The 25,235-nt window shown below is 39.3% G+C and overlaps 1 pseudogene; it reads right to left on the bottom strand.

The window, feature by feature from the left end:
• Positions 1-21,554: 21,554 nt before the first annotated feature.
• LOC130829414 (E3 ubiquitin-protein ligase RNF113A-like) lies at positions 21,555-22,548 on the bottom strand (annotated as a pseudogene).
• Between the last annotated feature and the right edge of the window lie 2,687 nt (positions 22,549-25,235).

Here is a 25,235-nt window from a genome sequence, read left to right on the forward strand (position 1 = left end):
GTAACACCCTCATGATGGTAGATGCAACTGGAGAAGCCAGGGAGGCAAACGGAATGACACTTGAGACGCTGGCTCCTTTTAGAGACTATCTAGTGATCTGACAAGTTACCTCTAGCTTGATGGCAATGTTGTCACATTATGTGAAAATTGGTAAATTTTTGGCATACCATTTGGTCAGGGAAGGTCCCAGGTCACCTCCTCCTTCACTTGTGTTTCCCCAAGCTCTACTTCTGCGGATGGGGGTGTTTCTTTGCCTTGTTGAGAATCATACTTTAAGATGATGCCTCCATAAATACACCATCACATTTGTTTTCTTGGTAAATATTGGTTTACTTCTCTTTTTAGTTTTCAGTTAAGTTCAAAGTAAGCCTTTGAAGTGATGGAGAAAATAATGTATCAGGGTCTCAGACCCTTTATCCATAATATTAAGTGTTAGGCTAGATGATAACCAAAGGCTCTTCCATCTCTCAGATTCCTTAAACTTTTCATTAATCACAACAGTGGAAGAAATTTCAGGACCTGGGATCATGTTAACAATTCTTTTTCAGCAAATTTGGGTATATTCCAGGAAATGTTGCTAATTCATTTCCTGCCAGTTGCAGAGAGTAGAATTTGTGATTTTCATCAGTTGATGAGTGTCAGATAATATTCACGACAAACAGAAGTCAGAAGGGAAGCTGACTTTTAGTAAAGACATCAAAATGACACGAGGTTAGGAACTGGACCCCATTTCTCATGCTTGAAGTGGAATAAAGTGAAATAAATTTCTCTGCCACAAGCATGTTCAGCGAAGTACAAGAAATCTCCAGTTGCAATTTTGGCTTATAAAAATAATATTGCACTCCTTTCCTCTACTCTCTGAGCCCGGATGGAATGTAGACAGTACAGTGACTGTCCAGGTACACATCAGGTGGTGCTCCTTTGAGGAGGTGTGGTAGGAAATGCACTGGTGGTAGAGGCAGAGAGACTTCATTTGGTTCTTGATTACCCCTTTTACTGGTGTGTGAGCTTAATCATGTTATTTAATTTCTTTGAGCCTACATTTTGTCATGTATAAAATAGAAATAATAAAATGCTCCTCAGAGGTTTATTGTAAATATTAAGTATTAATATAGCGGTAATGCCTAATGCTCAACAAATCTAGGTTCATAGCCTCATATTCAAAATTTTGAAATCTAAAAGTTGTGAAAATTATTTTCTTGAAACCCCCTTGGTGGCCACACCTCAACTGTCTGATCTGATTTCACTTGGTTGAAATTTTTACCTGATCATGTGAAGCTGTTTACAGTCTTTATTCTTCTCAAGGTGAATATTCATATGTTTTACTGCATAAATATGTGTCTGATTATCTGTGTTGTCTCCGACCATTCTAGGGGAGGTACATAATGTACAATTTAATATCTTTTTAAAATTTAAAATTTCCTGAATTCTGAAATGTACATGGCCCCAAGGATTTCTGATAAGGGATTTTAGGTCTATATTTCCTGCTTTCAGAATGAATGAATATGGAAAAAAAATTTTTCTGTGTTGGCTTATTCTAGTTAATATCACATGTGGTCATTTTGGTAAAATAATCTCTAGGATTTTTTCCTATATTTTCTGAAGGGATATTTTCATATTATCTGAACGAAGATTTTTGATTATAACCTGGTAACTACCTCAGAGTTCAGACTTGACAAAGACCTCAATACCTAGAACCCAGTGGGTCTTATGATAAGATAAAAAATATTCCACACTCTGATTTAGTTTGACTGAGTTAACAAGACCCTTTCACATTAGCTATAGTAGTTTCTTAAGAAACATTGTTGAGGAGAGTTGAACCCCCCCAAAATATGCATGAATCTTGTGAAACTTATAATGGTATGACAATAGTTGGATGAATGAAATTTAATAGGTTCTCAGTTTCTGTAATATCCTTCAATTGGACAGCTTTTCAAAGAAGTAGAATTTCTGCAGGGCTTTTACTTACTTGGGTTTTGGTCTCTCATTTTTTTTTTTAGAAAAGCATTTGTTATTTAAAAATGCAAATCAAGTACTCTCTTGATTCTTAAACTTCCTACTCACACCTAAACGTTATTATTCTTACACTTAGTATTGAGTTTCTGTATTTATTGCTAGAAGCTGTGGTGGCCTAAGAAAGCTATAGATATGGATATACAGCCAAAGGTGGGAGCCAGGTTCTATCCATGGTACTGAAGCAGTCTTGTTCTGTTGCCAATGGCAGAAGCCACTTGCTGAACCGTAACAAAACCAAATGATGAATTGCCTGAAGTGCTCATAGCTCATTTAAAACAAATTCCAGGTTTAATTGAGCCTGTATCAAATAGATCATCCTGTATTAAGAGGATGTTTTTGTAGTTTAAGGCCTGCAAGAGAGACTATCAGTAGTACTCCATATACATGGTGAAGGGACCAGTGTAATTCACAAGATACTAAAGAGAAATTATTTGTAGGCTACATAGTCACTGGGTAAAAACTAAAGTAATGTATTTAATTATCCTTCGGAGGGCTCTCTTCATTATTTTTATGAATGCAATAGAAACATTGAAAAACTGAAGAAAAAATAGGAAATTAACTTACATGAAAGTTGGCTTATTAATTTTCCCTTCATGTAGAAGTGTGTTTTATTGTGTTTAAAACAATGTAATTTCAAAAGTAGTGAAAGTGCCCTAACTCGTAAAAGAAAGCAAACAGAAATGGGATTAGAGAAAATATATTTTGAACCTTAGAAGAGATGAGGGTTTTGGCATGTCAAGGTGCTTGATTTTGGTTCTCAGACCACTTTTGGTGCCATTCTCTTCTAAGACAGAGAAATGTACATGGTTAAAGGCACCAGGGTGAAGCCGTGGAAGTGTGTTTTAATACCTCTACATTATTCACCTTTTCCTCCCACTATCAGGGCAATATAAGCATCTTCAATTCTCTTCACTCTCCTTTATTAAACCAGACCTCCCAGGAATGTTTGAATTTGAAAGATTCCCTTCTATTATGGAATTATAGGCTTTTTTGTGTTTAACTTGATTTCAGAAACTACAGATGAGGGTTTTCTGGGCAAAAGGGTTATCTTGGTGCCCATGAAATCACCCAGTCGACTTGCTAAGAGCATCTCAGTTATGACATAGAACTTTTTGAGCTAATCTTCTATAGAAAAGTCTAGTAATGGCTGGAATCTCGCACCTCCTCTTTGCTTCCCAACAATCTATGTTACACAGTGAGCCAGAGAAACCTTTTAAAAATACAAGTCATATCTAATTCTCTCACCTGGTTGAAACTGTTCAGTGCTTTCTTTTATTCTCAGGAAAAAGGCAGAGGGTTGTAATATGACTTGCAAGTCTCTGTAATAATGTGGCCTCTGCATACTTCTCTCCAATCTCTGCAGTCCAGAAGCACTGGCCTTGTTTTAGCTTTTTGAAAACTCCAGGATGATAGAGACTATGTTTTATGTACTGCTGTTTTTCTAGTGCCTAGGACTGTGCTGTGACTGACAAATATTTCTTAAATGAATGAATGAAAGGAGTGAATGAAATGTTGCTCCCATTCTAGTCACACTTGGTAAAACTACCCCATTTCTGCTGTTGTCCATTATTACACAAAAATATATTGAGTACTTACTATGTGCCAAGCACTGTACTAGGTTCTGCTAAATCACAAATACAATGTATAATAACTGAGCTGTTGAGAATTAAGGATGGCCTCAGAGTAGGTTACAATTTCAGATAGTTTTGGAGATCTAGATATGCAGAATGGTAGAGAATATAACTGTAAAACTCTAACTTTTTGTTGCTTTTAGACTAGATGCAAGATTTAATTTCCAGGGAGGCATGTACATGCAACAGATAAATATTTGGAGGAAATATATATGCCTGTATATATATATATATATATAATGTATTATACACACACACATACTGTTTGATTTGCGTCTTTTTTTCTAAAAGACAACTAATTTGAGTGTGACTACCCTGAATATTATTTTCTGCTAATAATGGTAATAAATCTTCATGGGATTGGTCATTCACATAGGTTACCATGTCACAGCAGACTTGCAACTTTATAACACCAATTTAAAAGTAGAGAAATTTTGGGGACGAAGAGTAGGGCTTAGGATATGAGTGTTCCCCTCCCCAACCCAGGAAAGGGTAAAATGCACAGAAATAACTTGATGGTAAATCAGTTCTTTTCTGTGATTCTTGAACTGCGTGCACTAGTCTCTCATCAAAGAGGCCTTCGTTCTAGTGAGTTTTAAAAAAAAAGAAGCCCAAGTTCCTCATCTGTATAAAGGGCTATAATAGTACCTTTCAGTCAATCTCAGATAATTTCACATCATAGTCACAGGCTCTGAGGTTGTTCTCAGTGAAATTATCTTCTGTTTAAATATTATATTATCTCAACTTGAAATATCAACAAACATTATCAGAGTCATAGAAATCATAGGTATGAGAAGATTTTTTAGCTCCCTTTCTCCCTTTTCTCCTTTCTTCCTTTTCTTTCTTTCTTTGTTGGTGAAGATGCCTTTATGATCTGGTTATCACATCTACAGTTAAATGCAAGCTTCAGGATAATAATATTCTCTTTGAATCATGTACAATTATTTCCCAGTGTTTCCTCAGAACAATAGTATAGAAAGCTGCTCCGTGTTAAAAGAATTTCCAACCAAAAGTTTTATTTGGAAAGTTCTGCATAAGGTACAACTACTCTTGGAAATTCATAACATAGATGAATAGGTTAGTCTCCAAGAAGTGCTTCAGTAAAAAAAAAATTCTTTTAATCTAGGATTTCCTTAACTAAGTTGACTTTTAAACCACTTTCAGTAACACCAACTACCAAGTAGTATCCCACTACGGGAAGTCGCTCTTTTAGTCCAAGCTGTTGAATATAGGTTCTCCTAACACTCATAAATCAGCTTGGGATTTAATTCTGGGAATGAGGGTGTATGTCAGCTTATGATAACTGTGACTGTATGGATGACTTCCAGCGTGGTTTGTTTGGCTGATCTGATACCTTATGTAGATATTCTATCCTTTCTGCAGTGTTTCAGGTACAACTTTGTATTCCACTGAGGAGGATAACTTTCTTAGAAGAAAACATTTCTTTGGAAAAAAGCACAAAGTAGTTCTCTTTTCCTACTAAAATAGAAATATGTTATTAGGCTCATTTTGGGAGAAACATGGAACTTTAAAAAAATATTTATTTATTTACTATTTATTTTGGCTGTGCTGGATTTATTGTGGCATGCAGGATCTTTAGTTGCAGCATGCATGCGGGATCTAGTTCCCTGACCAGGGATTGAACCTGCACTGGGAGTGTGGAGTCTTACCCACTGGACCAGCAGGGAGGTCCCAGAAACATGGAACTTTGATTCTGACATTTGTTCATAAGCTTGTTAGGAATGAAAAGTTGTGATTTTTTGCCCAATAAAGCTCAAAGAATAGTACAATAGTATCATAGTATGTTATAACATATAACACAATAGTATATGTTATACTATTATACTATACATGTAATAAGTAGTATACTAGTATACATAGTATAATAGCATCACATAATATAGTGTAATAGCATAGTTATAGTAATAGCACAGTTCTCAAGGAATAGTATAAGCAAACGTCACATTGATCCAGTGAAGGTCAGCGGTCACAGTGGAGTCGGGGATCCATTAGCAGGTGAACACTAGAGAAATTCTTTAAGACTGCTCCAGGTATATTCTTATGAATTTGTAGCTTGGCTTCACAGTACATTGAGCGTGTTTACAAATCACTTGGTGAATTCATATAATATGCGCTATTCTTTTCCGGAAATTTTCATCTTTGATTCTCATGTGTATCCCTGCCTGTCTTCACAATATAGCCCTATTTAATCTCATTTTTGTTCCCAGCACTTTTTTCTCAGGCCTGATGAGCTGTTTCTATAGTTTATGAAGGATATAGAGTCACAATCGGCTTTTTATCAGAGTCTCCACTTCACTAGGTTTAAAGTACTTCTTGTGGTTTTAGTAAAATGAGAACAATTTTTGCTTGCGTAACTAATACAGATGGATCTGGTGCCACATCCTTCCTGGTCTTAGGTACTGCTTGACATTTAAGGTGTCAGCTCCCACCTCATGCTCCTCAGAATGCTTCTTAGAAAGATGCCTGACTCCTGAGCCAGTAAAGCCACTGTGGAACTTAGACAAACTGGTTTGGGCCCCAAGGAGGAAGTAATCTGCACTGTCAAGAAAGAGGCAGAATGGCTTTCCTGCAGGAAGGAGCTTGATGGCATAAGGAAGATAAATAGCTCTGAATGAAAGGGTGAATAAAACCCTCGACATTTTGAAATTCCTTTGGAGGAATCTGGGAGTTAAGCATTTTCTTTCCTCTGCCTTTTTCTCCTGTCTGTCTCATATTTCAGTTTTATTGCCCCTCTTTTGCTGCCCATGGTGCTGAATTATGATGAGACCCAGACTTAGTTTAACCTTAGCTATTTCCTGACCCACACTTTCTTTTAAGGTAGATAATGATGCAGTTTACTTCTTTCTCTGCAGTCATGACTATTATTAAATCTTTTACAATAGTAATATCTAACTTATTAAGACTCACCCTCACCAATGCACTGGGCAATGTGTCTGTCAGGAAAAGCACAGGCACAATCTCTGGCTAAAGTAATATCAAGGTCTGGAGCTAAGACCCAGTAAGTGTACTTATTTAATCAGAGAAGTTAGCTCATGGTTGGCCTTCTTCTCTGCAGAGACCAGCCTAAGCTGGACATGGCTTCCAATTCTCACTCTAAATTTACTAGTTATATTGCCTAAAGGCAATTACTTAATCTTACTTTCATTTGCTCATCTGTCATTTGAGGGCCTAGCAATAGCTATCTCACAGTATTGTTCTGAGTATAACATGAGATAATATAAAAGGCTTAACATAGAGCCTGGCATAGATGCTAAATTAATGCTGGTTTCCTTCTCTCCTTTGAATAGCAGTGGATGCTGTCTTAATGCTCCTAAGGGACACTGGTAATTCTTGATTACAAAGTTAGGAGTCCAGGTTCTTTTCTTGTATTTTTTAAATAAAATTATTTCAAGTTACAGCAGATCTAAGATCTGATGTTTGGATCTTCTAAAGAAAGCATACAGTAGTGGGGAAAATTTTTATTTGAGGAAAAGCTCTATATCATCTGGGTTGAGAGACAAGGTAAGACATAGGTCATTCAAACAGTGGTGGTAGATACAAGCTAAATGACATCTGCATGTGCTCAGCAATGTAAGAACATCTGAGACTGTAAGTATCAGTCCTTGGTGGTAGTACTGGTGGTGTTTCTAAGAAGCAGCTATTTCAGTGACTGAGAGAGTTGAGATGGAGCTTGCACTTTGAACTGGGCCTAAATCAATTTCTGTCTCCACCAAATAGGCTAATTTCTGGACGTGCTCAAGTAGTTGGGAATATGAGTGCTGGGTGGGAGTGGGGGGCTGAGTCTCACAGACTTGGACAAAGGTGTGTGCCTGTGGGTGTGTTGGGAGGGATGTGAGGAAATGCTTATGCCTATGCCTCAGACATTATAGAAATATTCAGCACTCAGGAAGTACGGTGTCTTGGTTAAGGGCTCAAGAATTGGAGATGGACAGACCTATGTTCAAATCTCAGCTCTACCACTTGTTTTGTCAAATGCGAATAGGAATTTGTCAAATTCCTTAATAGGAAATCCACCTCAGGTTGGATTTTTAGATAAGATTATTTATTGTCTCACACATCAAGTAATACAGAGGCAAGGTAGGCTGCAAACTTGTTATGTCAGGATTCTGACTCCACCTCTGTGATTCTCTTGGTTTTGTCCTTCCCAAGAAGTTGGCTTAATTTTTAAGAGGGTAGAAGGATGGCAGCAGTGATTCTGGATATCACTTCTAGACATGAAAATCTCAAGAATAAGGCAGACTAGTTTATTTCTCTGTCTATTCTGTAGGAATGATAGCACTTTTCCTAAAAGCCTCATGACAAACTTCTCCTTACTTTTCACTGGACAGAATAGGCTTATGAACCTATTTCTAAACCAATCATGACAGGGGAACAAGATTACTATGATGAACTTAGGCTAACAATGTTCTAGTCTGAGAGCTTGAGGTAAGGATCACACTGAAGAACTGGAGGGAGGAGTGGACACCTGAACAAAGTTGGTGCTCTGTTAGAAAAGAAGAGATAGCCAACAGTATACATTATAATTTGTTACCTCCTTTGAGTTTCAAATTTTCCATCAGTATCATATGCATATGTCACATATCCAGAGAATATTAAATAAAGTAATGTACGTAAAGCACTCAGCACAATACCTCTTACAGAGTATACATTTACTAAAGTGACAGATAAACTTGGCAATTGAGATAGCACATTTACAGGCTGCAAGGTTGACTCAAAGCTCTTCATGCTTTATGTGATTCTTCCTGAGGAACTTTCTGAATTTGTCCTGACTAGTAACACACCAGAATAATCTTGAGATTCTAGATAAAGTTTTTTTAATTAACTAATTAATTTTTATTTATTGGCTGTGTTGGGTCTTTGTTGCGCACGGGCTTTCTGTAGTTGTGGAGAGCCGGGGCTGCTCTTCATTGCAGTGCTCGGGCTTCTTATTGCAGTGGCTTCTCTTGTTGCAGAGCACAGGCTCTAGGCGTGTGGGCTCCAGTAGTTGTGCAGCGTGTGCCCATCATTAGTTGTGGCTCACGGGCTCTAGAGCGCAGCCTCAGTAGTTGTGGTGCACAGGCTTAGTTGCTCCTCAGCATGTGGGATTTTCCCGGACCAGGGATTGAACCCGTGTCCCCTGAGTTGGCAGGCAGATTCTTAACCACTGTGCTACCAGGGGAGCCCCTAGATAAAACTTTTTAATGACACCTTTTGGGAGTGTTGAGTCCAGATGGTAATGTCACTGTAGATGGCCTTTGGCCCATCTCTTATATAGGTTGAGTTTCCATTAACAAGTGGGAAAATGGTTAGACACAATCAGTGTGCCCTTATGGTCATAGGGACCTGTGTGTGTGTGTGTGTGTGCGCGCGTGCGTGCGTGTGTGTGTGTGCTCTGTGGATGAATATCAGCTTTTATTTTGCTTCCAAGCTGCTTGGCTGAGCACAACAATGATTTCTAAAGTACCAGTTAGGTGTGAGGAATACGGCAAGAAAGCAAGATTGAACGAGGGGATGTCAGCAGGGTTGCCATACTCTACAACTCCACGTAGTGCCATTCACATAAGTTAAAATGTGAGTAGTATCCCCAGGGCTGTGTAGTGCACAGCTTGTGCGGCTCTGTGGATGGCCCTCCATGCCAGTGACTTTTAGAAGAGGATACAAACTTTGCACAGATAGCACGGAAGAGCAAGGAATATGGTTTATATGCATTGGATTTGTTCTCTTATAGTTAATTACCCCTTCAAGAAATGTGTGGAATGTAGATTCATTCCTACTTAATAAAAGGCAGAATGAGTCACTCTTTACCATTTTATCCAGAGCAAGTTTATCAGTACATAATGGGGACTGTGCTCTGATAGTAACTGTCTCTTGAAGGACTTGGTTATTCCTACAATTAAAAGTCAACTTTTGCTCTTTTTAAAAAAATAAGTAGGACAAGTAATTTAAAAGAAGCTTTGCAGAGTGGTAGAAGAATGTGGTGGTTGAAGCCATCAATTTTGGCAGAAGATTGCCTTGGTTGAAATACCAGCTACTTTACTACTATCTCCGGAACTTTTGCTGCCATTCATCACTTTCCTCCACCATAAAATGGAGAGAGTCATAGAGCTGATCTCCTGGGGCTGTTTGGAAAATTAAATGAATTAATATATGTACAGCCTCAGAAAGGCCTGGGCCAAGGGAATCACTCCATTAGAGTTCGCTGTGTTCAAGTGTTGGCAAAGATATGGAGAAACTGGAAGATTTACACACTGATGATGAGAATGCAAAATGGCGCTGTTGCTATGAAAAACAGTATGGAGTTTCCTTAAAAAAATTAAAAATAGAACTACCATCCGATCCAGAAATCCCACTCCTGGGTATATATACAAAAGAATTGAAATCAGGATCTCAAAGAGATATTAGCACTCCTGTGTGCATCGCGGCACTGATTATAATGGCCAAGATGTAAAAACTACCTAACTATTCATCAACAGATGAATGGATAAAGAAACATTTGCTATATGCATACAATGGAATACTATTTAACCTTAAACAAGCAAGGAAATTCGGTAATATGGGACAACATAGATGTGAGACAGGAGACAGATGGGCCCCCAGGGCAAACAGCGGAGTTTGTTCCCTGTGGACCAATAAATACTCTGAGACAGGAATAATAGGACAATTGAGAGAGGAGGCTGGGCCCTGCCCAGATAGAAGATAAGAGACCACATATTCCTCATTCTCGAAATCAGGAGACTTCCCCCGACTACACTTTGCAGAAAGGCTCCTTGAAGGTCAAAAGGGGAGTGATGCCAAGTGGCCAAACCTACCCATAAGCCTCTTCGGTGGAATCCATCTTGGCTCAGAGATGCGAGCACACACACGAGAAAATCCTGAGATACACCAAATATGGACTTTGAACCAGGCAAATCAAAATGATTGATCCAAGGAAACATGGAAGAAATGCCCCATGTAAGTTATTTAAACTGGCACAAGGGCACGACTCTCTCCCTGAGCCTGCCCGTGTGTCTATCTACATGCACTTTTTTTCCTAATAAATACTTTACTTGTTTCACCACTTTCCATCTTTGTGGGAATTCTTTTCTGCATAGCCGTAGGGCCAGGGCCTTGTCACTGGTCTAGTGACTAGGATTCAGTGCTCTCACTGTCACAAGCCAACCTCAATCACTGGCCAGGAACCGAAACCCTGCTTCAAGCCGCTGCGGGCTGAGGCCACCTGAGATCAGATGGACCTTGAGAACATTATGCTAAGTGAAATAAACCAGACACAGAAAGACAAGTATTACATGACTCCACTTATGTGAAGTATCTAAAGTGTAAAGCTCATGAAATCAATGTCTGGATGTTGATTCCCCCTCCCCAGGGGCTGAGGGAGAGGGGAACGGGGAGTTATTAAGCAACAGGCATAATGTTTCAGTTAAGTAAGGTAAATAAGCTCTAGAGATCTGTTGTACACCATTGTGTATATATATATACAGTCAATAATAATGTGCCACACATGGAATTTGTTAAGAGGATAGATCTCATGGTAAGTGTTCTTACCATACACACAAAAAAGAGTAAAAGTTATCTTAAACCCTATTTGTCTAATATGGTAACAATGGACCATTTAAGGTAAGGGAGAGATGTCCACTAAATGCATGTGTTTTTTTAAAAAGAACTCCATCAAAAAAAATCAATGTTAATATCCTCCATCATAGACAGAAAATAATTTCTATGAAGCATTTTCAAAAAGTCTGGTCATTTAACTTCAACCCATTAGCATTTTTGCTGTAAGAAACACATAGAAATATTATTTAAATAAAACAGCTGTGATCTTCATTATTTAACGCTATAGCACTTTTCTAATGATTTCTGCCTCCTCTACCAGTGGAAAACTCCATGACTGCAGTGTATCAGTCAGGAATGCAATTAGCTGTCAGTAACAAATACCCCAAGTAACAGTAGCTTAGATCATAATGACGTATATTATTTATTTAGTAAAAAGTTTTGAGGTACTCTTCAGTGGCTCAATGATAGTATAAAAGGCCGGAGATTTTTGCATCATCCTGAATGGAACTGACTCACCCTCCTTGTGTTTGTGACCACATAGCCACAATATGGCTGCCACAGTTCCGGGTACTGTGTCTCTAGCATTCCAAGCAGGAAGGAGAGGAGTATGTGGGGAAAAGATCTCCTTGCGAGTGAAGAAAATTTCTTACAGAAGCTCACTTGGCGATCTCTTATGCCTTACTTATCATAACTGGGTGACATAGCCACTCCTTGTTTCAAGGGAGGCTAGAAAAGAGAATATTGTGCAAAGGGGATGAAAATTGTCATGATTTGCTCAGAAAAATCATGATTTATCTTTTGGAGCTGGGTGGATTGATGCCTGAACAAAATAGGGTTTTTTTTTTCTGCCTCCCTCCTTTTCCTTTCTCCCAGCCTCCTTTCCTTCCTTCCATTCTCCCTTTCTTCCTCTCTTTCTTCTTCCTTTTTTCAAGTCTGGGAAGACTGTGGAGCAGAGGGCCAGTGGTGATAGGAAAGGAATCTAATAGTGTCATTCACAGGCAAAGGTTGTCCCTGATTCATTTTTTAGAAATGCCTGAGCCTAACAAAATTCCATAAATATTAGAATAAATGAAACTCTCTTTGACAGATAAACAGGCCCAGAGAGTAGAGAGTATATGATTTTCACCTAAGACCACACAGCTAATTAGAAGAATAAGTGGAACTTTAACTCACCTGTGCTAATTTCTTGCCTGGAGTTCCTCCTGGTTTTTGTCTTATTCCTTACAGAAAAGTTAATGCAACATGTTTTCTTTCTATTTGTTGGGTGTTTGATAGAATGGCTTAACTTAAAGAAAGCAAGTGTTTCTCCTGGAACTTAAGTAAGAGATAGCACATTTAAATGTTTCCCCTAGTAAGAATCAACCAGGGCTTCCCTGGTGGTGCAGTGGTTAGGAATCCTCCTGCGGATGCAGGCGACACGGGTTTGAGTCCTGGTCCGGGAAGATCCCATATGCCGTGGAGCAACTAAGTCTGTGTGCCACAACTACTGAAGCCTGCGTGCCTAGAGCGCGTGCTCTGCAACAAGAGAAGCCACCACAATAAGAAGCCTGTGCACTGAAATGAAGAGTAGCCCCCGCTCCCCACAACTACAGAAAGCCCACACACAGCAACGAAAACCCAACGCAGCCAATAAATAAAAATTAAAAAATAAACAAACAAATAAATAAAAGTTCAAAAAAAAGAAAAAGAATCAATCAACCATGCCCCTCTTTGGAGGATCTGCAATTATGGAGTAAGATTACAGGCATGTAATAAATTGCAATTCAAAGCCACACTGACCTGTACTTTTTAATCTACTTACTAGTACTATTAAATATGAAGTAGAAATACTTTAGAACTGATATTGAGACTCATTATGTGCTAGACATAGAGCTAGCCATTTGAAATATAACTTAGATATTATTCTCTTCATTTTGCTTTTGAGGAAACAGGATTATGGAAATTGTGACTTGCTAAAGATCATAAAGCTATAAAGTGGCAGAGCTGGGATTCAAATCTGGCAAAGTTAGACTTTAAAACTTGTGTTTTTCACACAGTCTCAAACTCCTGTCCAGTGCTTGGGTACTACAATAATTTTTTTTTTCCAGATCTTTATTGGAGTATAATTGCTTTACACTGTTGTGCTAGTTTCTGCTGTACAACAAAGTGAATCAGCTGTATTTGTACATATATCCCCATATCCCCTCCTTCTTGGGCCTCCCTCCTACCCTCCCTATCCCATCCCTCTAGGTCATCACCAATCATTGAGTTGATCTCCCTGTGTTATGCAGTTGCTTCTCATGTAATTTAACCAGTATCCACTGTGTACTAAAAAGCCCTTAGTAGTTAGATAGGGAAATAATATATGTCTGAATAATTTTTTGCTTCTAAGTTGTTTGGGAATTAACATTTTAGTATTTTGCATGTAAAAATGTTTTATGTGTTTTATAGACTGAAAAGTTTTGTATAACTATCTATTATCATTATCCTTATGTCAGAATTCAGGACTTTCTTGGAATTTCAATGTAGGCCTTTAAAAAACTTTGTAGGGCATTATGAATTTTTTTTGTACTAACATAAAGAAGTAAAACATACATTATAAGTTGTTTAAAGATTCCAGCAGCTTTTATGCATCATAATGTGTACTGAAGTTAATTCTAAAGCATATCTGTAGCTCAGTTTGTTTTATGCTATGGCATCTTGTTTATAGTAAAGTATATTTATGGGTTAGACTACTTTTAAATATTCTGGTCTTATGTAGTTGCTTTTTTCTTTCCTGATAAAATTTTTAAATGACATTTAATGTTTTAAGAAACACTGTACTTGAGATGCAAAGCTGTTTTATTATTTTGTTACAAGTTAGCTTTTTTCATAATCCTTAGTTTTTAGCTTGTAGGGTGCTGGTTCACAAACTAGCCCCCATACGTGGAGGGGAAGGAGAGACTGGAAAAAGAGGCAGACCACTCCAGATTGATAGGTGGCAGTTTTGATAAGCAAGGGAAATTACTTACAAGGCTTGTCTTGTGCATTCGCAAGACAAGTAGATCTCTGCACCTGCCTGGCACCATCTTAAAAGTTTACACAGAGGCCTTAACTGGGTTCAGTCACAATCTGGTCCAGATGGTCTCAACAACATCTTACTTTCTTGAGGCAGAGAGAGTGGGTGGAACAGACATTCCAAGGACAGGGGAAGAGGGTGAGGAGGAGCTCTGATCACCTGGGTCCAGCTCTCCAGTCAACCAGCGGTCACGTCTTCTCAGTGATCTCCCCCAAGGTAGAGGTTTATAGTAAGAATTAAATGAGTTCTACATTAAATTTTAAAACTTTAAGTATATATTTTTACCTACACATATAGTAATTAGTCCTATGATACTGCTATTACAATGGGGTACCTCTTCACATATTGAAAGTTTCCTGTTAGGAGACAATGCTCCATAGGCCACTTGCATTTCTGAACATTTTATGAGCAAAAGCATTGGCTACCTTTGTCCTGGACCATCTTTTCAAGGACGCTTGTACAGTAAGTCCCCTACATACAAACAAGTTCCGTTCTGAGAGTGCGTTCGTAAGTCCAATTTGTTCGTAAGTCCAATTTATTTGTAAGTCCAACAAGATTAGCCTAGGTACTCAACGAACACAATTGGCTATATATTACTGTACTGTAATAGGCTTATAATACCTTTCACACAAATAATACATGAAAAACAAACACAAAAAGTAAAAAAAAAATCATTTTTAACCTTACAGTACAATACCTTGAAAAGTACAGTCGTGCAGTACAACAGCTGGCATCCAGGGGCTGGCATCGAGTGAACAGGCAAGAAGAGTTACTGACTGGAGGAGGGAGAGGAGGTGGGAGATGGTAGAGCTGGACTGTCAGCAGTAGGAGACGGAGGGCGAGCTGCAGTTTCACTCAGGCCTGATGTTGACTGAACACACGTTTGCATGCCTCTTTGAAAGCTCACAACTTGAAGGTTAGTATGTAGGGGACTTACGGTATAGGAATCAGCCTTGGAAGATAGATATAGTGTCTGCTTTTGGAGCAAGGGGCAGATTTGCCTACAGACTTGAAACATAGAGATTGTATATAGAGCATGGGCCAAGCGGTCTTCTGCTCGTTACAGAAAATTAGGGTTCTGTAAGTCAGTGTTAATCTCCTATAATACAACCTTCTTTTTATTATCTTGTGGGAACTAGGATTTTGGGAGCTGATGCAAGTGCTGATACTCCAGCTACTGTTATTATTAATAAGTCTTTTGTTTCTGACCCAGGAATCTCATGTGTTTTGTTAGCATACATGCAACTGTGGCAGGCTACATTGTTCGCTTATAAATAGAGTAAAGTCTCAGACTCTTCATAGCTTTTGGCAAATTCCAAACTAAAGTATCTTGGACCTATCATCTAGGTTAGCAATTTTAATACAAACTAACTCAATCAAAAAAAAATTTGAAGAGGATTTAAGCTTCAGAATATTTTAGACTAATACAGTAAAAAGCCATTAAAAATGTTAAAATGTCGTCATGCATGCTTGGATTTTAAAAATAAAATAGTTGAAACATTATAAATAAAATTGAACTCTATCCTTTTCTTGGAACACTGCTTTTCTCTTCCTTCCTGGAGGCAATTACTATCTTTTTTTAAGTACATTATTTTTTTTAAGCTTTTTATTGGAATATAATTGCTTTACACTGTTGTGTCAGGTTTTGTTGTAAACCAGAGTGAATCAGCTGTATTTATACATATATCCCCATATCCCCTCCATCCAGCGACTCCCTCTCACCCTCCCTATCCCAGCCCCCTAGGTCATCACCCAACATGGAGATGATCTATGTTATACAGCAACTTCCCACTAGCTATCTAATTTACTTTTGGTAGTGTATGTATGTCAGTGCTACTCTCTCACTTCATTCCAGCTTCCCCTTCGCCCTCCACCCTGTGTCCTCAAGTCTGTTCCCTACATCTGCATCTTTATTCTTGCCCTGTCACTGGGTTCATCAATACCAATCTTTTAGATTCCATATATATGAGTTAGCACACGGCATTTGTTTTTCTCTTTTTGGCTTTCTTCGCTCTGCATGACAGACTCTAGGTCCATCCACCTCACTACAAATAATTTCATTCCTTTTTATGGCTGAGTAATATTCCATTGTATATATGTGCCACATCTTCTTTATCCATTCATCTGTTGATGGGCATTTAGGTTGCTTTCATGTCCTGGCTATTATAAATAGTGCTGCAATGAACATTGTGGTACAAGTACATTATTTTTTTTAAAGCATTTAAAAATTTATCTATTATTATTTATTTATTTATTGGCTGCATTGGGTCTTCATTGCTGCACATGGGCTTTCTCTAGTTGTGGTGAGTGGGGGCTCCTCACTGTGGTGGCTTTTCTTGTTTGCAGAGCATGGGCTCTAGGTGCATGGGCTTCAGTAGTTGAGGCACACAAGCTCAATAGTTATGGCTCACAGGCTCTAGAGCACAGGCTCTGTAGTTGTGGTGTATGCGCTTAGTTGCTCCATGCCATGTGAGATCTTCCCGGACCAGGGATTGAACCTGTGTCCCCTGCATTGGCAGGCTGATTCTTAACCACTGTGCCACCTAGGAAGTCCTGGCATTGTTACCCTGATTTTGGTGTGTGTCCTTACAGTCCATGATCTAATACTTTCACTATATACATGCAAAAGTATCTACTTTGTGTTTTTAAAAAAACACATAATTTGTTTTATAGTGTATGATTTTTAAATTATCTTTTCTCCCTCAACATTGTTTTTAGATCAATTCTTATTGATGAATAATGATCACATTTATTTTCTTCTGCTTCATTATATGAATATAGCATCTTTTATTTATCTAAACACTACTGATTGGACATGTGGGTTGTTTCCAGTGTTTTGATACTGCAAACAATGCTGTGATGAACATCTCTATGTCTTGGCACAATGAAGGCACGTTTCTCTAGGATGACTAACAGAACGTGGCAGAATTGACATGGTGCCAGTTTGGGCCTAAGAAAACAAAGCAAGCTCTACTTTTGTTCTTTGGAGGAAGCCCCAGCTACTGCGTAAGAGATCCAAGTACTCTGAGACTGCCATGCTGTGAGGAAGTCCAATCTAGCCACATGGAGAGGACATGAGGAGAGAAAGATGTTCCTCTAGCCCCCCTGTTGTTTCAGCCATCCTAGCTGAAGTGCCAGACATATGCGTGAAGAAGTCACCTTGGACATTGCAGCCATGGCAAATGTCACATGGAGCAGAGACAAGCTGTTCCCACTGGGGCCCTGCCAAAACTGCAGACTCAGAAGCAAAGAAATGATGACTGTTGTTTTGAGCAACCAAGTTTAGATAATGCAAATGCCCATTTTTCTTATAGGCATTTCTTTTTTTGTACTGATTAGAAAGTATTCTTTATATATTTTGGATACCAGTTCCTAGTGTTTTGGTGAGGAATCTCGACTCATCAAAGTATAAACTCAAATACGTTTAATTTTTTTTTCATTAAACTGCTATCAGTTGTACTATGTTGAAGCCTCCTTTCCCACTAGCGCAATATCTCAGCATCTTTATTACTTTTCAGCCACATTACATCATTAGAACAGACCCACAGCATGTTCTAAGACTTATTCCTGTGTGTTTAAAACTCTGTGTCTCTTATGTGATTAAAAATCCTCCAGATCTTTCTCCTGAATAGGTGGGGCTTGCAGGGCTGGGACTTTGGAATGGCATGTGTGGGTACGTATGGCACAGGTCTAATCTCAGCACACATGGGATCTTGGGCAGGCAGGAGAGATGTGAGGCAGATTCTGCCGTCTTCCACTGCTCCTAGCGTGTTGAGGCTTAGTTCTTTCCTTGGTTGGCCCTAACTGGTGTTCGAACTTGATGTCCATGGACTCCACGGGGCAAGATAATGGTTACCACACATTCAGCTGCTGATGGTTTCCTTCAAGCAGCCTCTGAAGGCATTGCAGGTGCCTTTTATTATTGGCTGTATCTTCCACTGAGCCTCAATTGGCCACTTTATAGAGTATTTCATTGAATTGAGTGCCTCTTTGCTTCATGATGTAACTATCACCAGCAAGACTGTAGCCCCAAATCTGAGGAAACTGGAATGCAGGTTTGGGATCCAGAAGTCCTCACCTTCCTGCTCTTTGCCCTGAGGTCTCCCACCGTGCCATCACCCCCAGTCCTCTCTTCTCCGACTCCATTCGTGCAAGAAAGATCATCAAGTTCAGTGGCTAAGTAAACATCCTACCAGAAGCAAAATATCAATATGACCTTCTTGTAGCCATCGTCAAACTTTGCCAATCATTGCCTTGAACGTTGCCTTGCTTTGGGGAAGAGGAAGCCCCTCTTTCCCTTCCCTTAGAGAGAGGGGAAAGAAGGAAAAATAACCTCCATTTACAAACAACAGACAACTTATAACTTCCTTTCATTCACATATATATCAGAGGTTTAGAGGAATGGTAGGTAGTGTCAGTTCTGTTGAAACTGTGTCTCTCTGCCAGTTCTGAAGGGAGTGACAGCTAGAGGTTTCTGATTTTGAATGTGTGGTTCTTGGATCTGGTTTTCTCAGTTAAGTCTTGGTTTTCTTTACATGATCCTTTCATATAATTAACTCTTTGTTATATATGCTGCAAAGATCTATACCCAAACTGTAGGTTGACTTTTAATTTTGTTTATTGTGGCTTTGGTCTTGCAGACATTTTGATTTTGATGTGGTCAAGTTGTATTTGTTACTTAAGAAATACTTCATAAAGTCATAGAGGCATGTATTTTCCTTAATAGTTGCAAAAGTTTGCTTTATGTTTAGTTCTCTCATCCATCTGGAACTTATAAAAATTCATATATGATGTGATAAGGGGATATCATTTATTTTACATAGAAAGCCAATGGTTCCAACACAATTTGTTGAGTGTCTATTCTTTTCCCAGGAATCAGAAATACCAGTTTTGTCTTATATCACATTTCCATATGTGTATAGCTCTGTTTGTGGCATTTTTATATTGTTTCCTTTGAATATTGGCCCTCTCTGAAGCAGAACAGTACAGTCTTCATTACTATGGCTTTATATATCTTAAGATCTAGTAAGGTAAGTCTCCTATTCTTTCTCCCAGAATAATTATGATTATTCTTGACCCTTTAGTCTTGCATAGGAATTTTAGAATTGACATATAAGTTCTGTAAAAAAAACTGTTAGGATTTTAATTAGTAATGTATTTGAATTTATAGATTAATTTGGGTTTATATTAATTAATATAGATTAATATGAACTAATTCTTTAAATAAAAAAAATGAAGTAGTTGCCTAGCAGCCTAAATGCATAAATATTTCCATTTAGTGTATAGCTAATACATCTTTCTTACTTAGCAATATTTTTATGCAAAGCTTTATCTATTGTCATGGTCAATGCCTAACATAAACTTCTTTCAATAAATATTTGTGGAATTAATGAATGAACCATCTGTAGACCTCTGTGCTAGACATTTTGTAACTTAGAATGTGTTTTGGGAACTCTACACCATTAGCTATAAATTTTCCAAATTACAAAAATGTCCTTCATGATTTAGTTTGAGGCTGTAGTCTCTCAACAAGAACACCTAATTTGTAATTATTAAAGCTGCACTAAGTCTACATTTTGCATTTTGGGTGGCCCCATGGTAGTAATTATTGTATCATTTCTGCATATTTGTTGAGGATGGTGGAGCGAGTTATACCTTTAGATTTTATTTTTTAAACCCCGTACTGAAGTAGAATTGACATAAAAAAAATCTGTACATATTTAATATATACAACTTGATGAGTTTGGAGATATACATCCATGAAACCATCATCATATGGTTTAATCAAAATGGTGAAAGATATGTACACTGAAATATGCCATAAACATGTCCATCTCCTCCAAAAGTTTCCTTCTGCCTTTTTTTTATAATAACAAAGGCTGTATCAATTACATTCCCACTAACAGTGTACAAGAGTTCCCTTTCTCCACACCCTCCCAACACCTCTTATCTCATCTCTCATAATAGCTATTCCAACAGGTGTGAGGTGTGTCTCATTGTGGTTTTGATTGGTATTTCTCTGATGGTTAGTGGTACTGAGCACTTTTTCATATACCTGTTGGCCATTTGTATATCTTCTCTGGGGAAATATCTATTCAGTTCCTTTACCCATTTTAAAATCAAATTGTTTCCTTTGCTGTTGAGTAGTATGAGTTCATTATATATTTTGGATATTAACCCTTTTAAGATATATTTTCTCTCACTTGATAGGTTACCTTTTAATTTTGTTGGTTAATTCCTTTGCTGTGAAGAAGCTTTTTATTTTGATGTAGTCCACTTATCTACTTTTGATTATGTTGCATGTGCTTTTGGTGTCATATCTAAGAAATCATCATCAAAACTAATGTCAAAAAACTTTCCCCTTTTGTTTTATTCTAGGAATTTTATGATTTCAGGTCTTTAATGCTTGTCTTTAATCCATTTTGAGTTGATTTTTGTGTATGGTAAGATGGGTTCCAGTTAATTCTTTTGCATGTAGCTATTCAGTTTCCCAACACCATTTACTGCAAAGACTATCATTTATCATTGTATATGCTTGGCTATTTTGTTGTAAATTAATTGACCGTATATGCATGGGTTTATTTCTGGGGTCTCTATTCTGTTCCGTTGATGTTTGTGTCTGCTTTTATGCCAGTGCCATACTGTTTTGATTACCATAGCTTTGCACTATAGTTTGAAATCAGGAAGTGCAATGCCTCCAGCTTTGTTCTTTCTTAAGATTACTTCGCTTATTTGGGTTCTTCTGTGGTTCCATACAAATTTTATACTTGTTAATTCTATTCTGTGAAAAATGCCATTGGAAATTTGACAGGGCTTGTATTGAATTTGTGGATGGCTTTGGGTGATATAGGGGTTTTAACAATAATTATTCTTCTGATCCTTGAGTATGGAATATCTTTCCACTTATTTGTGTCATCTTCAATTATTTCTATTAATGTCTTACAGTTTTCAGTGTACAGATCTTTCACCATTTTGGTTGAATTTATTCCTAAGTATTTGATTCAGTTGATTGTATTTCAAATGGGGTTGTTTGCTTAATGTCTCTTTCTGACAGTTCATTTTTAGCGTATAAAAATATGGCTGAGTGTTGTATATTGATTTTCTATGCTGCAACTTTAGTGGATTCAGGACTGTCATAACCAAAACCTGAGTGGCCCAGAACAATAGAAATTTATTGTCTCACAGTTTTGTAGTCTAGAAGATTGAGATCAGGGTGCTGGCAGGGCCAGCCCTCTCTGAAGGTACTAGGGAAGGATCTGCATTTTTTTCCCCTCAAAACAACAAAACATCTATTTTGAGATTTGAGAATAATGGGAACATTAAGTAATGGGAATTGGACCCTCATCAGAGTCTTCTGGGAAATTGGAAGCACCACCCTCTTCTGCAGCTCTATGCTTCTTCAGTTTAGCAATCAGTTTTTTCGCTGGATTGAAGACTCCATCGGTCTGCTGGTCACAGACATAGCAGCGCGGGGTGGTGCGGAAATGCTGCCGCGCACAGCTCTCGCAGAAATAATGCCTGCACTTGGTGACAACGGGGGTTTCGGAAGGTCTGGCGACAGATGAAACACTTGAACGGTGTTTCCCCCTCATCGCTTCCCACTTCATAGCTTTCGTCCTCACGGATCCCACAGCGGCCCTCATCAAGCTCACGTTGCATCTGCCACCCATGCTTGTAATCCGAAAGATCGTGGAGGAATTTGCAGCTGTCTCCGAAGCCGCAGAAGCCAGTCTCCTTGTAGTCCTTACACACGTCGGGCTGGTAATCCCAGCGCACGGTGGCACGCAGATGCTCGCGGGCTCGGACGGGGCCCTTCCTCACCATCCCGGAGGGAGCACCGCCCAGAGACGTACCCTGGGGCTTCACGTACTTCTTACAAGTACCGATTCCGCGAGAGACCCTGTCATCCTGCTCGCCCCGCAGCTGCTCCTGGGTCTTCCGGCTGCGCTCAGGCATGGCTCGTGCGTCCCGCTCCTCCTCTGTGTCCAGCTCGCAGCCGGCCGTCGCCCCCGCACCCGCCGGCCCCACGGGCCTCCCCGGGCGAGTGGACCCGCAGGGCGCGCCGGGACGCCCGCGCTGCTCGCCGCAGGCCGCCTTCTGCGCCGTCGGGCGGCGGGCCGCCCCCGTCCTCTCCGGGGGGACCACCGTGCCGCCTTCCTCGCTGCCGCCGCTGCTGCTGCTGCTGCTGTCTCCGGGCCCTCGGGGGCAGGTCAGGCGCTTTCGTAGGCCTGCGGTCCCTTCTCGCCCAGGCTTTTTGAAAAGAAAGGGGCACACGCAGTCTGCCGCCCCTCCTGGAGAAAGTGGCTCTGACATCTTCAGAGTCTCGGGCTCCCCAAAGGCTGCGGCCTGCGGGGCGGGGCGGGGCGTCTTCACGTCCCCGCGCGTCGCGCCCTCGCCGCTAGGGGGCGGGGGGCGCGGCTGCGGGAGAGGAGCGCAGAGGGAGCATGCGCGGCCGCAGGCCGTTCCCTCCGGGGTACCGTGTCGCCGGTGCTCGCGAGGCTCTCTCCCTGGATGCGCGTCCGTCTTCTCCCGCGGTGGTCTTTGTATCCGGGCGACCGTCGTGTTGACGTCGGGCCCCATCCTACTCCAGTTTGACCTCGTCTTAGCTCATTACATCAGCAACGGTCCCGTTTCCAGATCGGGTCACATTCTGAAGTAATGGGAGTTAGGGCTTCAACATATAAATTTTGGGAGGGCCTCAATTCAACCCGCAGCACGTCTGTTAGATCACCTGTTATAATTTATTATTATACAAAATACTATATTATTATATATAATTATAATTTTATGTTATAATTATATAATGATATATTATCTATTTATATATAATTATATAATGTGTAATGTGAAATATATATTATGTTATAATATATAATACATGTTATTATTATTATAATTAGTTTATTTACATATCTTTATTCCTTAACCTCTCTGTAGGATATAAATTCCTTCAAGGATTCCTTCTTAATCATTAGAAAAAAGAAAAAAACCTCCAGAGCTTAGCACATTGCCTGATACAGAAGGCAAAACACTAGTTGTATGGCTACTTTAAGTGGTAGACTTTGATAATCTAAGGTCTGGGATTCTTATTCTCCCTTTATTATAATGACATCTAATACTTACCCCAAACTCTAGTTATTTGGCTGCCCCAAATAAGGTATTGCTTATTTTTTGGCAGCTAGTTGATATGGCTTTAATTAAATCTAATGGGGCAATGTGATAGAGAAAACCAGGCATTTCTTCATGCCAATTGGTGATCTGACCAAGGAAATGAGTCTTTAAAAATTCCTTAAGGCATTTTCATATAATTTAATGATCCAATTAGAGACTGAAGACATACTTAATCTCAATATCTTCCATATTCTGTTACCTGCTTTAATTTGAATTTAGAAGTGATAGAACACAGGAGGTCATTAAATGCATGGCTACACATTCTGGCTTTGTGAATTCATGTTCAAGTCTAACGCTTGAAAATCAGTTCACGGTAAGCTTTGGATATGAGATTGTAGTACGTATTTATCTTTCCTTTATGGTTGCCCATCACCTGACCTATTTCTTCTTATGTTTGGGGAATCTCCCTTGTTCCCATTCTGAATCTTGCTGAGAGGCTGAGATGCCTCCTTCTACAGAAGCTGAAAATGCCCAGTCCCTACTTTCCTAAACTTTGTTGCAGTTTAGGACTCTTGAGGAACTCTCTGGCTGCAGTGTTGCAAGAAGATCAGAAACTGCAGTGGTAACGGTGGCAGTTAGTGCTTGGTAATACAATGCTGTGTTTCGTGGTAGAGCCAATGGTGTCTTCCGCAGACCAATGGTGTGGCATGTTTGTATGTTGCTCCTGGCTGCGTAGCTTCAACAGGGCTGCTGTGTTGCAATGCGCAACATACATGGCTGGCCTTGAACCTGGTTCTTCAATCATCCTGCTGAGTCTGAGACATATACTATGCTTTGAAAATTCCTTGTCCCATCATTCCCAGTCAGTGATAACTTCTTCAACTAAAAATCTTGACAAATACAAGGATTTTCAGTATTTAACTGATGTACCTTTAATGAAATTTTAGATGTATGAACCAAAATAAATTGTTCAGTCCTATGTTTGTCAGAAGACTAGTCTCGTACATCAGCTTCTAGGCTGACTTTGATTGATACATTTTTGTGTGTCATTTTCTGTCTCATTTATTTATTCAATAAATATTTTTAGAGTGCCTGAGTGTTAGTTCCTATGGCTACCATAACAAATTGCCACAAACTTGGAGGCTTAAAGCAACCCAAATTTTTTATTCTCTTATATTTCTGGAAGCCAGAAGTCCAGAATCAGTTTCACTGGGCTAAAGTCAAGGTGTTGGCAGGGCTGGTTCCTTCTGGAAGCTCTAGAGAATGTGTTTTCTCATCTTTTCTAGCTTCTGCAAGCTGCCTGCATTCCTTGGCTTCTGAACGCTTCCTTGCATTATTCCAGCCTCTTGCTTTTGATGTCACATTGCCTTCTCATCTTCTTGAGTCAGATTTTCCTTTGCTTTTCTCTTATAAGGACCTGTGTGATTATATTTAGGACCCATCCTTATACCCCAGGTAATGTTCCCATCTCGAGATCCTTAGCTTAATCACATCTTCAAATTTGCTTTTGCCGTATAAGGTAACATTCACAGCTTCCAGGGATTAGGACCTGGTTATCTTTGGGGGCTCCTATTCAGCCTAATACACTATGCTATGCACTATGCATTGAGAATACAAGGTGAAAACAATAAATGTTTCTTCTGCCCTTATGAGGTTAGTGGGATACACACATTTAAATAAAAATTACAGGAATAATTCTGCAAGTTTACTTATGATAAGTGCTCAAAGTAGAAATACAAGATGGGGTGGGAGAATATGATTAACTGACCTGGCAGAAACTAGGGAGGTTTTGGAGAATTTTACTAAAAAAATAATATTAGCTAACACTATGTGCTAGCACTTTGCTCAGTGGGGTACATATATTCATTAATGCAATCCTCACCACTAAC

This window comes from Hippopotamus amphibius, chromosome 9 (assembly GCF_030028045.1).
Source record: "Hippopotamus amphibius kiboko isolate mHipAmp2 chromosome 9, mHipAmp2.hap2, whole genome shotgun sequence".
Lineage (NCBI taxonomy): Eukaryota > Metazoa > Chordata > Mammalia > Artiodactyla > Hippopotamidae > Hippopotamus > Hippopotamus amphibius.